The sequence below is a fragment of the Theobroma cacao genome, chromosome 6 (genome assembly GCF_053813885.1).
Source record: "Theobroma cacao isolate CCN51 chromosome 6, ASM5381388v1, whole genome shotgun sequence".
NCBI classification, from domain to species: Eukaryota; Viridiplantae; Streptophyta; class Magnoliopsida; order Malvales; family Malvaceae; genus Theobroma; species Theobroma cacao.
Window position 1 is genome coordinate 20,705,270 of NC_142644.1, and position 15,546 is coordinate 20,720,815.

Sequence of the window (15,546 nt, forward strand, 5' to 3'; positions counted from 1 at the left end):
AAGTTAAGATTGGTACCTCGCTATCACCTGGTGAACGGTAGAAGTTAGAAGAATTGTTTCGTGAGTATGTGGATGTGTTTGCTTGGTCATATCAAGACATGTCGGGTCTTAATACTGACATTGTTGTACACAAGTTACCTTTGAGACCGGATTGTAAGCCGATTAAACAGAAATTAAGAAGGATGATGCCAGATATGTTGCTGAAGATTAAAGAAGAAGTAAAAAAACAATTTGATGCTGGGTTCTTGGAGGTGGCTAAGTATCCTGAATGGGTACGTAATATAGTCCCGGTTCCTAAGAAGGGTGGAAAAGTTTGAATGTGTGTTAATTATAGGGACTTAAACAGAGCGAGTCCGAAGGATAGCTTCCGTTTGCCACATATCGATACTCTTGTAGACAATACATCAAAACATGCTTTATTCTCATTTATGGATGGTTTTTCTGGATACAATCAGATTAAGATGGCACCCGAAGACATGAAAAAAACAACGTTCGTAACCATGTGGGGAACGTTTTGTTACAAAGTAATGCCATTTGGACTGAAGAATGCAGGTGCCACCTACCAAAGGGCAATGGTAACTTTATTCCATGATATGATGCATAAGGAGATAGAGGTGTCTGCGGATGACATTATTGCAAAACTTGTACAGAAAGAGATCATACTGTTAATCTCAAGAAATTGTTCGAGAGATTGCGAAAATTTCAGCTTAAGTTGAATCTTGCAAAATGTACTTTTGGTGTTACTTTTGGGAAATTGTTGGGATTCGTAGTAAGTGAAAAAGGAATTGAAGTGGACCCAGATAAACTACAAGCTATTGAAGAGTTGCCAACTCCTAAAATGAAAAAAGAAGTGAGAGGATTTTTAGGGAGGTTGAACTACATTGCTCAATTTATATCCCAACTCACCCTCAAATGTGATTCAATCTTCAAGCTACTTCGAAAACGAGACCTAGAAGAGTGGAATGAAGAATGTCAGATAGCTTTTGATAAAATCAAAGAGTATCTTACAAATCCACCGGTGTTGGTACCACCAACGATAGGAAAACCTCTTATTTTGTATCTAACTGTGAACAAGAATTCCATGGGATGTGTACTGAGGCAACATGATGAAACTGGAAAGAAAGAACAGGCCATATACTACTTGAGCAAGAAATTCACGGAGTATGAGTCCAAATACTCTGTGCTCGAAAAGATGTGTTGTGCACTAGCGTGGACCGCCCAAAGGCTCCGGCAATTTATGTTGTATCATACAACATGGTTGGTGGAAAAATTGGATCCCATCAAGTATATTTTTGAAAAACCTTTCTTGTTTGGAAGAATTGCATGATGGCAAGTTCTACTGTCTGAATATGATATTGTGTATGTGTCCCAAAAGTCAATCAAAAGGAGCATCATTGCTGATTTCCTTGCAGATCGAGCTATTGAGGATTATGAACCTGTAATTTTCAATTTTTCAGATAAAGATTTGATGGCCATCTTGCACATAGAAAAAGAAGGTCCCAACAAACTTAATTTCTAGAAAATGTATTTTGATGGGGTGTCCAATGCTTTGGGGCATGGAATTGGAGCAGTGGTGATTTCTCTAAATGGAAAGTATTATCCAGCTACGGCAAGGTTGAATTTTGACTGTACTAATAATATGGCAGAGTATGAGGCGTTGGTGATGGGTTTGCAAGCAGCAATCGACATGAAGGCTGACACGATAGAAGTTTACGGAGATTCAGCTTTAGTGATATTCCAAATGAGAGGTGAATGGGAAATTAGGGATTCTAAACTAGTTCCATACCAAAAGCTAGTTGTAGAATTAAGTAAACAATTCAAGAAAATTAGCTTCAATCATTTGCCTCGAGAAGAAAACCAGATTGCCGATGCTCTAGCCACTCTAGCAGCAATGTTCAAAATAAATAACGGAGTTGACATCCGTCCTTTTAATTTGGAAATTCGGGGGGTTTCTGCACATTGTATGAATGTTGAAGAAGAACTTGACGGCAAACCATGGTACTATGATATCATGCAATACATTAAGCATCAGGTGTATCTTGAGAATGCCATAGAGAATGATAAGAGATTACTCAAAAGGTTAGCAATGGGTTTTTTCCTCAATGGGGAAATACTCTACAAAAGAAACCCATACCAAATTCTCCTCAGATGTGTGGATGCAGCCGAAGCTAATAAGATAATTGAATAAGTCCATGAGGGTTCATGTGGAGCTCATGCTAGTGGACATATGTTAGCTAGACAAATTATGAGGGCTGGATACTATTGGTTGACACTGGAAGCAGATTGTATAAATTTTGCTCGAAAGTGCCACAAATGCCAAATCTATGTTGATAAAATCCACGCTCCACCATCTCCATTACACGTTTTCCTGGCGCCTTGGCCTTTTTCAATATGGGGGATGGATATGACTGGGCTCATTACTCCAAAAGCTTCTAATGGACATCGATTTATATTGGTGGCCATTGATCACTTCACAAAATAGGTAGAAGCATCTTCCTATGCTAATGTGACGCAAAAAGTGGTGTGCAAGTTCATCAAAAAGGAGATAATATGTCGATGTGGGTTTCCAAAAAGGATCATTACTGATAATGCAAGCAAATTGAACGGTACAATGGTAAGGGATGTTTGTGTTAAATTCAAGATCAAGCATCACAACTCAACAACTTACCGTCACAAGATGAATGGAGCGGTAGAGGAGGCCAATAAGAACATCAAGAGGATTATTAAAAAAATGACTGAAGTTTATAAAGATTGGCATGAGAAACTTCCTTTTGCTTTGCACGCATATCGAACTTCTGTGCGTACCTCCATAGGAGCAACTCCATACTCATTAGTATATGGTACAGAAGTAGTTTTACTTGTTGAAGTAGAAATCTCATCATTGAGGGTGTTAATGGAGACAAAGTTGGAAGAAGCTGAATGGGTCCACTCTCGCCAAGAGCAGCTAAATCTGATTGAAGAAAAGAGACTTACCGCCTTATGTCATGGTCAAATGTATCAACGGCAGATGATACAGGCATATGAGAAAAAAAGTTCATCCTAGGCAGTTTCGAGAAGGAGAGTTGGTTCTCAAGAGAATACTCCTTAATCAAACTAATTTTCAGGGAAAGTGGATGCCAAATTGGGAAGGACTATATGTGGCAAAGAAGGCTTTTTTGGGAGGAGCTTTAATTTTTGCTGACATGGACAGGGAAGATCTACTTAATCCGATAAATGCGGATGTAGTGAAGAAGTACTATGCTTAAAAACATAAAAAAAAATAAAAAGAAAAACAAAAATATATAAATAAAAAAGGAGGAGGGTTTGTGTTGAAAACCTAAAAAGGGCAACTCGTATCCAAAGGAGGAGGCTCACGCTGAAAACCCGAAAAGGGCTGTTTGAGGTCAAAAGGCAGGAATTTGGATTGAAATTGTCAGCCCAAGTGGAGTACAAGAAGTGAGGTAAAAATACACTATGAATGGAGCTCCACAATCTCACAAAACAAGGGGAGTTATAAAGTTTGCAACCTACATATTTGCTCAAGGCATCAATCAAAGACGATTCTTGAAGTTGAAAATCAAATTGTTTTCTCTAAATGGTCCGAATGTTCATTACTTAAAGAGATCTAATGTTTGCTCTGTAAATTCTCTTTTCCTTGACTTATTTGAACTATCATATATGAAACTCTCATTTTCTTGTTTATTTCAACCTCTTTATTCTTTACCATCCCATAATTTCACATAATGATTGTCATATGATGACTAGTAAAATAAAGAAACTAATTAAGCAAGAAATTACACTCATTGTTCAACAAAAGACTTAATGATGAGGAAAAGGAATGATAGAGCTTTAAACATGAGCAAAAGTCAAATGTCAAAAAGAGATGGTGCTTAAGGAAATGCGGAGTTACCTAAAGTAACTAGAAAGAAAGTAAACAAGTAAAGATGATCGAAAGCTACAGTGAAAAATTGGATGAGGCAGGAGAAAGGTTTTGAAACCTTAATGAATCATAAACATGAAAGCATTCTATTATTTCAATCATGCATACATGCCCAGCCATGCATATGGTCATTTTCAAAACAAGAAACCAAAATTAATTCAATATCCCAAGCTTCGAAAGTAGGAATCCACCTGACCTAAAATGTTGAGGTCGTAAAACTTCGATAGAAGGATTTGAATTTTTCATTGTGAAGTTGACATTAGATTTTTTAAATCGAACCTATTGTAAGATAGGTCGAGTCTAGATCAAGTTTAGAAACTTCAGTTTTTAAATCAAACCTGTTGTGAGATTGGTCGAGCTTAGATCAAGTCTAGGAATTTCAATCTTTTAATCGAACCTGTTTTGAGATAGGCCGAGCCTAGATTAAGTCTAGGAATTTCAATTTTTAAATCGAACCTGTTTTAAGATAGATCCAGTCTAGATCAAGTCTAGGAATGTCAATTTTTTTTTAATCAAACCTGTTTTGAGATAGGTCGAGCCTAGATTAAGTCTAGGAATTTCAATTTTAAAATCGAAATTGTTTTAAGATAGGTCGAGGCTAGATCAAGTCTAGAAATGTTAATTTTTTTTTAAAAATCGTATCTATTTTAAGATAGGTCGAGCCTAGATCAAGTCTAGGAATTTCAATTCTTAAATCGAACTTGTCATGAGATAGGTTGTACCTAAATCAAGGTTAGAAATTTCATTTTTTTTCAAACCCTGGTCAGGTCTAGGGATTTCATTTTCAAACTTGTTTCAAAATAGGTTAATCCTAGATTGAACTGCTCAAATCAAACTTGCCTCAAGATAAGTCGAATGAGGTGTCTACGTCTTTGCACTATTCTTGATTCTAAAAAACGTGCAAAGAGGGGCAATTGTAGACACCAATTCAAAATCAACCAAAAATAAAAATAAAAAATAAAAATAAGGAAAGAAAAGAAAACAGGGAGAAGACTGAGCGTGTACTCAACCCCCCCTCTTTGGTTCGTCATTACGGGGCACTTAAGGTCCCTAGAAAGCAGCCGAATTTTGGGGAATAGTTACCTCCGGCAATTAGCCCCCATTTATGCCGGAGCCTTGTGAAATCATGCTCAGAAGAGAATGATTTCATCACTGGATTGTTGAAATTTTTGGACAATCCAACTCTTAAAAGGGGGCCTCGGACATATTTGAAAAAAATCCACAACAATAAAAAAAATACATACAAAAAAAGATATGCAAAAAAAAAAAAGGAAAAGCACGGGCGTTTGTTTTTTAGAGTTTGTTGGTTTGGGTTTTTAAGGAGATTTTGATTTTGAGAGAGGGGTTTTGGCTTTGGGCAAGCGGCAAAGGAGTGAGTTTTCTCTTGGGGTTGGTGTCACCGGTTGAGCTTGGAGAGAAGAGAGAGGAGCTATGTCGGTAGAAAGGAGAAAGAGGATAAATTTTTGGTCAAGGGAAAGAGAGAGGCCGACGGAGAAAGAGAAAGAGGAGAGAGAGATCGGTGAGATGAGAGAGAGAGAACAATGGTGAGGGAGGAAGCTGGACAAGGAAAACAATAGGGGCATAAGCGGCGGAAGAAAGAGGAACGAAGAGTGCAAAATAGAAAGTCAAAAAAAAGGAGAAGAAAAAAAAACAAAAACAAAAAAAGAAACAAAAAGGAAAAAGGAAGAAAGTTGTCGTTTCAAAGGAGAAAAGCTTTTCCTCTTGGGCCTCCAACGGTACAATTGGCAGGAGAGGCTTGGTGGGCTGTACACAGATTGTTTGGGTCATTATTAGAACCCAAGTCAGGTAAAAATCCAACCCTTTTCTTTATGGATGCATTATGGGTTATGTTGTTTAGATTTGGCCCAATTTATTGGGTTGAATATGTAATTAGATGAGATAAAATTAAGTTAAATTACCTAGTATAGTGTCCTAAGATATATTTTAGATAATATTTTAAAGTATGAAAATTAGTGTAAACAAAAAATATAAAGGTCAATGTTAATAGTAAAAATAGTAAAAAATGTTTAAATAAAAGGAAATATTCATAGTATAAATATATTTAGATACTTGTAAGTATAATAAAGCATATGAAAAGGAAAAATGAAATGATTATTTTGAGTGGTCCAATGATGGAATCCCGCTTAAAAAGGGCAAAGAGTTGTTTCTTTTGAGTGGATTTCTTAGGTCCGGAGTTTGAGACGGATTTTCACCGAAACGTCATGATAAATCCGAACCCTATACTCCAATACCCATTAACTCAAAATATCGTTATTAAAAAATAATATACATTAGAATAAAATAATTAAAAAATAATAATAAATATATAAACAAGGTAATAAATCACCTTAAATTATTAAACATATTATTCTACGAATTATGAACCAATTAATAAACGCGGTCATGTAGGTATCATCATTTTATCTTGTCATAGTATGCCACGTTTATCTCGATAATGAGGCGGAAATTTCGATGATGGGATTTCCTCTGAAAGCTTGTAGAGACCAGTTTTTCTCGAGATATCCCTAGGTGAAGAAAACTTCAGGACTTCACCAAAGCGTTGGGATAGTCTACGAATGATTTTTCGATAAAAGATTGTCGACTTCATCCTTTAAAATTGAATAAATCACAACATCATTTTATGATTGCATCATGTGTATACGTAAAACCGAATAAAAGATTCAGTCAGCTAACATAACAAAGAATTAATTAATAAGCAAGGATTAATGAAACATAGGAATAAAGTCAAAGTAGGCTACAATAGGATAACTTAAGATTAAATGGTACCGTTCATAGAACGGGCGTCACGGAGGTGTTAACCCTTCTCCGTGCGTAACCGCACTCCCGAACCCATCTTTAAAAATCGTAGACCAATTCTCGTTTTTTCGACGAATCTAAAATTAATTTAAGAATTCTTTGATTAGAACCGAGTTAATAGGTGGCCAATCGCACCTACATAAAAAAAGATTGGTGGCGACTCCTAGTTACTCTATTTTCACCAGCGTCTAGCGGTCGGGTTCTCGGACCCGCACGTTATGACACCACTAAAAACTTATCGAGTCGACCAAACGATGCATCGACCTTGTTGTTTTACTGTGTATATTTGCTTCATCTCAAAGGAAGATCCCCAAATCCCACCTCATTAATAAAATCTACGAAGTAATTAATGATGACTCGTTTTAAATCCACCCTACCCTTTCTTTCATTTTTGTCATAACATTAAAATCCCCTCCAAGAACCAAGGGATATCAATATCATGAATAATCCCAACTAATTCATCCCATAGCTCTTTTCTTTTGTGCTCATCATTTGGTGCGTAAGCCGCACCTTTTGTTTCAATTTTTCAAAATACCAATAAGCAAAAAAAGTAATTTTTTCCCATAATATTGGCCTCGAAACAAACAAAAAAAAAATTTGTCATAAACTAATCAACCTCTTTGACGTACTATCAGTTTGAGCATACTGGCTTTTCATATCATTTTTCCCTCCAGAGAATTAATCACTCTACAGATTCACGTGCTTTAATTTTGTCTCTTGGAAGAGAACCAAATTAAGTTTTACCTTAAAAATCAAATTCATCATTGAATTTCTCTTTTCCCGTTACCTAGATCCTTCCATGTAAGAACATCATATCCTGGTAAGCGGAAGACAACTCTAACAATTAGCTGAGTCATTCCTTTTGTATCTCATTTTCCATTTTGGTGAACTTGATTATTGAGTCCTTGCGACTTTGAAAAATTAGTCCCCGTTTCGAGGCAACCTCTCAAGTATCTTCAACCTCCTTCAATATGAGTTTATTTTAGTACTCAATATCACTATCAAAGACTAAATTGTCCAATAAATGCTACACTCCTATATTTTCACCATTATGCATCTCCACAATTTCTCTGCGTAGCCTCCTTCATTTTAGTATTGTTCTCATTTTATACATTTTACAATTACTAATAGCCCGACCAAAATAAAATAAACTTCCTCATGTTTTCTTGGCTTAGACCTTGATTCTGGTGGTGATGCTCGGTGTGATTATCTAATCAGAATATTCTCCTTTCACAACTTGACGATATTTCCTGGCCCAACCTTCACCCTATGCTCCAATTTCCAAGCTTCCTCCTTACCTCGCATATAAGTTTCTACCCCTTTTATATTACCATGTAAATCCACTGTGTGAATTAGCCTCACATGTGGCCCGGACATCTTTACCTTCCTTTCAACAATGGTTGATTTCTTCCCTATTTCTCTTCTACTGTAGTCGACCCTCTTGTATCCCCCCCACAACACCCACTCCCTCACACACCCATTAATAACTGTTCTACCCTCCTCTTACATGTGTTTATTTTTGCATTTTTTTCATTTATTTTGTTCTTCCATGGCTGTATACTTCGCCTCACCTTTACCTTAACATGAACAACATTCAATGGCTTCAAAACTCACAAGCCCTCAACTGAAACTTCTTTCCTCCCAAAATAACCACAACATTAGCTGCATCAAACCCATCTGGCCTTTTTTTAGTCAAACGTCTTAGTTCCATCAATTTTTCGCTTTATCAACCTATGGTCCATTACTAGCTCTTGCCCTAATAGCAATTTAGGGAATAAATTACAAGCCCCATTACTTAGGGCTGCAAAGTAAAGCGGACACTGTTGAATTGGGCTCTAACAATTCCAATCCATCTGTTGACTTTCACTAACACAATGTTAGCCCACCTAGTTCAACCCACCATCTTACTTTAGGTCCAAACTCGATGTCTAAAGAGTGTCCGACATCCCACGTGAATCACGTGCCCTCATATATGCTCCCGTGTTGCACTTTAGCTGCCCGGATTAACAACTTTTTTCTCCCTTGAGCTCTACTTCTTCTTACAAGTTGTCACTAATTTGCAAGGTTGAAATCTCTTCTTTTTCACAATCAACCTCCAACTGTTTACTTTTGGAATTACCAATGTTGGAACTTCAGACCATCAGATGATCAGTTTCAAATTTGCCTACCATGGTTGACTGTATCATTCCACTAATTGAGGCCTCATTTTGCCCATTACAACTTCTGATTGAGATTCACATTCCACTGGTGTCATCCCACCACCAACACACGTTGGTGCCGTTGCTGTTTAAGGACTCGACAAACTTTTAAAATATCATCTTAGCTTTTTAAGCTTTGGCCTCAATTTCGCTCCCCTTCAATTCGACTATGGACACCATAATAGACATACATTGACCATTAACGTGTCGCTCCTTTTTTTTAGTTGCCATATCAAGCATGATGAACTTACCCCGTCATTCCCAACAGCCCTAAAATCATTCTCATGACAAAGATCGAATAGGGTATTTTCAACCTTAATCCACACTTGGATATCTCATGTTAGCTCCATCTTATCTAAACGTGTGATAAACTCAAATCACAAATCAAAAAGGTCACAATAATGATCAAGAATTTCTTTATCTCCTCCCTAGCGCCAAAGGTGATTACTACTTTCAAACTCCTAACTCTCCTAACTCAAACTCAAATTCCTTATGAAAAACAGTTCTATCGCACCTCACTATGCATAAAGCCGTTCCTTAACATGCCAACGGCACTCTTGTAAGCCCACTCCATCTCCTCGATAGGTATTAAAACGTTATACCACATTTCCTCTAGCTTATCTCCATCACCATCTTTATCGATAGGACACCTACTTGTCCCACATCGTTCGACCATGATGAGTTGGCCATCTTTCTTGACACTTGGCTTTACCCCTGCTGATGACTCCTTGTAGGAACGTTCATTTTTTTTACTTGCATGGCTTATACTCCTACTCCCCATGGATATCTCCAATTGAGATTGACATAATGCAGTGTTACTACTCCTCAGTACAGATTCCATTATCGAGATAGCATCGACAATTCTACGGTCCGCTGAATCGATGGTCCTCATAAGCTCCGACCTCTCTCTAAACCTCACGAAAGTTTTTTTAATTAACTCTTTGTCGTTTATGCAATACATGAATAATTTTTTCTCAATTCTAATAAGCAACAGTAGAATATTGTTTTAGAAAATTATGAAAACCTTATAATCATAGATAAAATATAAGAAGGTACAGACAAGAATGATGCCTACAAGCATAGAACTTTTATCTGGAATCTGAAATTCAAATAATGGAATAGATCTGATAAGGCTAGAATATTAAAAAAAAAACCTTTTTTACTGTCTCAAATTTCTCAGATAAACTTTCTTTTATTATATCTGATTAAGTTATTAATATGTTATTTTTATTTAATTAAATTCTTATACTAATGTGATAAAAATAAGCAATTTTAATAACTTCCCTCAAATAAAGTGCTTAATTGAGCAAAAAGAAGTGCTTTATCAACTGGTAGAATAGAGAGACTCCTTCTTGCCTTCCAATAAAAAAGTACAATTAAAATGATGAAGACTTATCTAAAAAGTTTGATGAAGTACTTAAATATTTTTTTAGTGTCTTTGCCATATAAAAATAAGTACAAAGCTTATGTTTAACATTTATGGAATGTAATAATATTGTGCTTGCAGGCATGGTTAAATGGTAGGTTGCATGCGCTTTATCATCGTGTTATGATGAGAGGAGATAAGACGAGGTACTCTTTTGGGTTGTTTTCAAACCCCAAGGGAGGGTACATAATAAAGGCCCCAAGAGAGTTGGTGGATGAAGAACATCCTTTGCTGTTTAAGCGCCATGACTTCGATGAATTCTTGCTATTCTTCCACTCAGACATTGCTCGTAAAACTTAATCTGCATTTAAAACTTATTGCAGTGTCTAAGATTTGGTTATAATAATCTGAAGTTGATATTCTTATACTCTTGATGGTTACATTATAATATGTGGTTGAAATAAGTGTTAAATGCATATCATGAAGCTTTTATTACCAGTTAGAATATTGTGACTTGTGAGCATGAATGAATATATAGTTTTAGAATGTTGCCTTTAACAGTCTTTGAATCAATTCATCTCATGAAGTTGATAATTCTCACCAAACCTCCCTTTCTTACCAATGAGCATGAGCTTTGGCAAATAAATGTATGTATATGTGTATGTATGTATGTATACATATTTTTCAATTTTTCTTAAAAAAATTTAAAACAAAAAAAAGAGAAAATAATGATATATTTGGAAACATGAATTTGGGGAAAAGCATAGTTTAAGTATGTCTGTTATACAAAGTATGACATGTGAGCATGAATATATATATAAAGAAAGTGTGTGGTGTCGTGACATGCGAGTCTAGGAATCCGATCGCTAGACATGAAATGAAGTAGCCACCAATCTTTTTCGTCAAGGTGTGATTGGCTACCTTTTTGAGTCTATGTTTTTTAAAATGTTACTTTAAGCTTAACATACGTTCATATAAAAAAAAAATAAGCTTTAGTCTACTAAACAATGTTCAGGTTCGAGAGTACAATTATGCGCGAAAAAGGTGTTAGCATCCCAATATACCTATACAAAGAACGGTACCAATTAATTATGTGTTATCCGTACATAGCCTTAATTAGTGAGTCTTGAGTTCACATTTTCCCTTATTTATTATCCTTTTTTCTATTTTTTCACTTATTTAAATATTAGAAATTTCTCTTCGATTTTCAAAACACTTTTAGTGAAAACGTAAAAAAAATCTCCCACCTCAAGAACATTAAAAAAAAAGCACTTATTTTCTTGAAGAAATTCCATCATTGAAATTATTTCTTGAGTTAAATCTTTCATTTTTATTTCGTCTTGTTCTTCTCTCTTTCTTTGTATAATCTTTTGTATTCTTTTTTTTTTTATTTTTGTGTTCTAGGTATATCGTTTTTTTATCTAGTTTTTGTTTTTTTGGAAGCATCGGTTATTGAGATTGTTGGAATGGCTTTCAAGATTTTTTTGGGTTTTAGGGTTCTATGGTTGTTGGAAGATTTTCAGATTTGCTTTCAAAAATTTTTTTGGTTGATTCCCCCTTTCTTTTTATGATTTCTGGTGTTCTTATAAAACCCTTGTGTACTTGACTTTGGTTTAAGAAGGGTAAGGTGATTATCACTCTCAGTCTTAGAGTGGCTTGGAAAGGATTGGCATGGTGTCTCAAAGCTAAACAATTAGGCAATAGCCGCTAAGTGGGCTACCATGGCAATCTGTCAAGTGGCTTTTTGTTTTGATTTTTGATTTTTTTTTAATTTTTGAATTTTTTTTGATTATTTTGGTTTATGGGCCTTTGGGCTTTAAAAATTAAAAAGGTCCAATTCAAAATCAAACCCAAATTGATTTTGGACTTCAAAAGCTCAAAATGGTTTAATTTTAATTAAATTTAGAACTAGCTTGACCCAATAACATAATGTAAATGAAAATAAAATTACTTGGACAAAATGAGCTGTCCACAACTGGCCCTCTTTATGTATTTCTGAGTATTAGGAATTAAGCAAAGGCAAAGACACCTTGCTTCAACTTGATTGAAAACATGTTTTTTATCTCTAAACGAGGATATGTGATTTTTTCTTCTCTTTTCTTTTTTTCTAATTTTCTTTTAAATAACCAAAAAGCTCTTTATCTCAAAACGAGGCTATGTAACTTAAATTCTCTTGTGCCAACATAACTAACCTTAAACATCTTGGATTTAAGCTAAATTGGGGTTAAACTCTTTTCGTGCTAACATAACTAGACTTAAACATCTTTAGTGCTAGCTAAATTGGGCTTAAAATCTTTTCATGCCAATATAACTAGACTTAAACATCTTGGATGCCAGCTAAATTGGGCTTAAACTCATTGCATGCCAACATAACTGGACTTAAACATCTTGGAAGCTAGCTAAATTGGGCTTAAACTCTTTGCATGCCAACATACTTGGACTTCAACATCTTGGATGCCAACTAAACTACGCTTAAACTCATTGCGTGCAAACATAATTGGACTTAAACATCTTGGATGCCAACTAAATTGGGCTTAAACTTGTTTCATGCCAACACAAGATAACGGCTAAATTAGGCTTAAACTCTTTTTCATGCCAACATACCTGGTCTTAAACATCTTGGATGCCAACCTAATTGGGCATAAACTCAGTGCGTGCCAACATAACTAGACTTAAACATTTTGGATGCCAAATTAATTGGGCTTAAACTCTTTTCCTGCCAACATAATTGGACTTAAATATCTTGGATGCCAACTAAATTGGGGTTAAACTCTTTTCACGTCAACATAAACTAGACTTAAACATCTTGGATGCTAACTAAATTAGGCTTAAAAACTTTTCATGCCAACATAACTAGACTTAAACATCTTGGATGCCAACTAAAATGGCCTTAAAACTCATTGCATGCCAACATAATTGGACTTAAACATCTTAGATGCCAGCTAAATTGGGCTAAAACTCTTTTCATGCCAACATAACTCTAACAACCCTAATTTTTGGTGTAAACTAAGTTAACTAAGGATGATTTATGAAAAATATTGTGCTTTAAGGACTTTGATGATATGATAAATATGTCAAGTGTATGGGAGTATGTATATTGACACTAAGGCAAGTTTTCATAGTAATATATGATAAATCCTAGAGTTTGAGGTTTTAATTTTAATTTGATGTTGTATTTGAGGATATATGTACAAGAGATATGAGTTTTAATGGTTATGTGAATTGTGATTTAAACAGGAATGATTTTGGGGTGTTGAAGTTTGGATTTTTGGAAGTTTGGAAGTTGAAAATCTATCTATGAGAGAAAATGTATCAATTTATTCCCTAATGTATCTATACATTCTTGGTAGGATGAACAATATAAAGTGTACAAGGGATTTTCTATCGATACGTTTAAGAATGTATCGATAGATTTGATTGGGGATAAGCATCTATTGATACATTGTCCAAATGTACTGGTAGATTTGAAGCTGAAAGCACCTAAGGGAAAAAGTATTGATAGATTTCCCCTATGTATTAATACATTTTAGGTAGTGAGCATTCTGCCTCATTTCTCTTTATACATTGCCCAATGTATTAATAGATTTAGATGAAATTTGGGCAATTGTATCGATATATCACTAGCTATTGGCAAAAAGAAAAAAGGTTTTGGGCTATCTACCCCATTTCAAACAAACCAAAACCCCTTTTCTCTTTAAAACTCCAAAACCGTAACCTCGCAAATCGATTTTTGGAGCCATTTAGAGTAGATTAGAGCTTGGGAAACCACATTGGTGGTAAGATTAAACATTTTTACTGATTGATTTTCAATTTAACCGGTTAATGAATTATAATCAAGTTGGTCCAGCTTTAGTGAGATATTTGTCCCTTGAGTTTGCTAGGGATTTGGAGCTTAGATTTGTGCAATCTAGCTTCTAAGGTATGGGTTTAGCTCATTATTAAAGAATTTGAGCTTGAATATTGGATTGCTAAGAATTTAGTTATTTTCTTAAAAAGTTGGATATTTTCAAAAGCTAGGAAATAATTATTTTTTTAATGTTTTGATGTGTTTTAAAGGGGAAATTGAGACTATTGATGCATTTGTGAGCTAGAGCATGGTTGGGGGCTAGAAGTTGAGCTTGGCTATGGTGCACTCGTAATTGTCACTATGAATAAGTTAATATAAAAATGCATGTGATGCATGATGCCTTGATAAAGGCCCTACCATGGTATTAGATTATAAATTTATGTATGTATATATAATTTCCTAGAGGAATGTGCCTAGGCTCGAGAACTATATGTGATTATATGCTATGTTGTGTGCCTTAGTGCAAGCCACATATTAGTCGATGATGTGTGAGCCTAGACTATGAAGTTGTGTGAGCCTAGACTATGAAGTCAAAAAGATATGATGAACGTCTAGGAGTAGATTACTTTAGACAATTGACTCTTAGTGGATTATGAATACTTAATGCCTTAGAGAATTAAAGGCACCTAGATGAGATATCGAGCTAGAGATGTCTAAAGCTCATTAAGAAAGATCTCTGATGTACATTGTGGTTTATACAGTACTTAAGGCATGATGGCCTTGATTTGGGGATTTGCATTCTGTCTGATGGATGAATTTTGGACATTGATTTAATTTAAGGTTGAGTGGCATCCTATACCCTATGACTTTGTTCTATGCCTGCAAAGATGGTGGTAAGCAAGAACGGTGGTACTAGTCCCTTCTATGATTCCCGCCTGCAGTGCTTTGATGCCATCTATTGAGATTACTCCGGATGATGACTTTGTATTTGATGCCACTCATTTGAGATTACTTTGGCTGATACCTTTCGTTGGGAGATTATTCTAGATGATGACTTTGATTCTCTGGCCGTTGCTTCGGCAAGTGCATGATTTGACTCTACCAGTTAGCCACCTTCTATTATTCGATGATGTCCAAGAAAGACCACTCTAAGATTTAATTGGAGGCTTGGATGATGTGACATAGCCTTAGAGAGGCAGAGATAAATTTGATTTGATATGACACTCTAGCAACTAGAGTGTGCCTATGGAGTATAACTTTGATTGGCTTTAAGGATAAGCCTAGTGGATATGTACTATTTGTGGAGATTTCATAGGTATGACTGATATGTCCTTAATATTGGAGATGCTTGTTAGAGCACTTTGTTAGCATTGAGTTGATATGTGCATGTATTTGTATATATGTGTGTGTGTGTGTGTGTGTGTGTGTGTGTGTGTGTATGCATCCCTCACTGAGTATT

The 15,546-nt window shown here is 35.5% G+C and overlaps 1 pseudogene; it reads left to right on the forward strand.

Annotated features, from left to right (window-relative positions):
* Window positions 1-10,690, forward strand: part of LOC18595838 (putative 2-oxoglutarate-dependent dioxygenase AOP1.2) — a 56,247-nt pseudogene extending 45,557 nt beyond the window's left edge.
* Window positions 10,691-15,546: the final 4,856 nt, after the last annotated feature.